Source organism: Prionailurus viverrinus, chromosome A1 (assembly GCF_022837055.1).
Source record: "Prionailurus viverrinus isolate Anna chromosome A1, UM_Priviv_1.0, whole genome shotgun sequence".
Taxonomy (NCBI): Eukaryota; Metazoa; Chordata; class Mammalia; order Carnivora; family Felidae; genus Prionailurus; species Prionailurus viverrinus.
Genome location: NC_062561.1, coordinates 164,932,112 through 164,934,765, shown reverse-complemented (window position 1 = coordinate 164,934,765; position 2,654 = coordinate 164,932,112).

The window sequence follows — 2,654 nt, the reverse complement described above, 5'->3', positions numbered from 1 at the left end:
CTTCCTGAGGAAAATTCACACTGTTTTCCACAGTGGCTGCACCGGTTTGCATTCCCAACAAGAGTGTAAGAGGGTTCCCCTTTCTCCACATCTTCGCCAACATCTGTTGTTTCCTTAGTTGTTAATTTTAGCCATTCTGATAGGTCTGAGGTGGTATCTCAGTGTGGTTATGATTTGTATTTCCCTGAGGATAAGTGATGTTATGCATCTTTTCGTATTTCTGTTAGCCATCTGGGTGTCTTCTTTGGAAAACTGTCTATTCATGTCTTCTGCCCACTTCTTAACTGGATTATTTATTTTGGGGGTGTTTAGTTTGATAAGTTCTGTATAGATTTTGGAAACTAGCCCTTTATCTGATATGTCATTTGCAAATATTTCCTCCAATTCTGTAGGCTGCCTTTTAGTTTGTTGATTGTTTCCTTTGCTCTGCAAAGTTTTATATCTTGATGAAGTCCCAAGAGTTCATTTTTGCCTTTGTTTCCCTTGCCTCCAGCAACGTGTCTAGTAAGAAGGTGCTATGGCCAAGGTCAAAGAGATTGCTGCCTGTGTTCTCCTCTAGGATTTTTTGATAGTTTCTTGTTTCACATTCATGTCTTTCATCCATTTTGAATTTATTTTTGTGTACAGTGTAAGAAAGTGGTCCAGTTTCATTCTTCTGCATGTTGCTGTCCAGTTTTCCCAACACCATTTGTTGAAGAAACTGTCTTTTTTCCATTGGATATTCTTTCCTGCTTTGTTGAAGATGAGTTGACCATATAGTTATGGGTCCATTTCTGGGTCCTCTATTCTGTTCCATTGATTTATGTCTCTGTTTTTGTGCCAGTACTATACTGTCTTGATGACTACAGTTTTGTAATACAGTTTGAAGTCCAGAATTGTGATGTCTCCAGCTTTGTTTTGCTTTCTCAACATTACTTTGGCTGTTCAAGGTCTTTTCTGGTTCCATACAGATTTTAGAATTGTTTTTTGTAGCTGTGTGAAAAATGCTGGTGTTATTTTGATAGGGGTTGCACTGAATGTGTAGATTGCTTTGGGTAGTATAGACATTTTAACAATATTTGTTCTTCCAATCCATGAGTATGGAATGTTTTTCCATTTCTTTGCATCCTCTTCAATTTCCTTCGTAAGTGTTCTATAGTTTCATAGCATAATAAGTGTACTCTTAATCTCCTTCACCTATTTCACCCACTTCCCCTCTGGTAACTATTAGTGTGTTCTTTATATTTAAGTCTATTTATTTGTCTCTTTTTTCTTTGTTCATTTTTTTAATTCCACATACGAGTGAAATCACATGGTAATTTTCTCTGCTTATTTCCCTTAGCATCGTACCTTCTAGATCCTTCCATGTTGTTGCAAATGGCAAGATTTCATTTTTTATGGCTGAGTAATATTCCAGTAAATATGTGTATGTATGTATGTGTGTTATATGTTTGCATATATGTATGTATATTATATACCACCCTTCTTTATCCATTCATCTATGGATGGACACTTGGGCTGCTTCCATAATTTAGCTATTTAAATAATGCTGCAATAAACATAGGGGTGCATATATATTTTTGAATTAGTGTTTTTATATTCTTTGGGTAAATGCCCAGTAGTAGAATACTGGATCATATGGCAATTCTATTTTTAATTTTTTGAGAAACCTTCATACTGTTTCCCACAGTGGCTGCACCAGTTTGCATTCCCACCAACAGTGCAGGAGAATTCCTTTTTTTTCCACCTCCTTGCCAACACTTGTTGTTTTTGTGTTGTTGGTTTTAGCCATTCTGACAGGTCTGAGGTGATAGATATCTCACTGTAGTTTTGATTTGCATTTCCCTGAGGATGACTGATGTTGAGCATCTTTCCATGTGTCTGTTAGCCATCTGAATGTCTTCTTTGGAGAAATGTCTGTTCATGTCTTTTGCCCATTTTTAAATTAGATTATTTATTTTTTCACTCAAGTTTCTTTTAAAGTAGAGAGAAGCAAAAAAGCAAAAAATGCCTCTTCTTGAGTAGCAGGTTTCTATTAATAATATTTTACACCTATTATTTGCTAGCATTTACTTTACTACCAGGCATTGTGCTACATACTTGGGATATCTTATTTCATTCACTCTTCCTAACAAAGATATGAGATGTGGAAACTGAATTTCACCAAGACTAGGCACTTACTTAGAGTCACACGATTACTAAGTGGTGTTTTCAGAATTTAAGTATAAGTTCACAGCCCAGGCTCTCTCCTATTGGTTACACTATCTTAATATACAGGTATGTATAATAGTAATTGTACTGGATTTGGTGTCAGACAGGCTGTATTCAGATTACACTCTAATACTCACTAGCCTTGTAAATTAGGTAATTTACTTAAGCCTCAGTCATTTCTTCTGTCAAGTTGGACCCAGAATGCTTGACAAATGGGGCACTTGAGGATTAAACTATAAAAGGTTCTAGTCACACAATTAATGTTATATTCCTTCCTTACAATAAAGTGGATTCCATAATTGGAAACACTTCTGCTATATTCTTGCCTTCAGAGAATGTGACATTTGGCCAAAGACTCAAAGTCAGAGAACAAACAGCTATGTGTCCAGTCAGAGAATAACAACCACTAGGATCCACAAAAGGAGAGGGTCTGGGGTTTTAAGAAGAGCAGGCATAAGCCATGT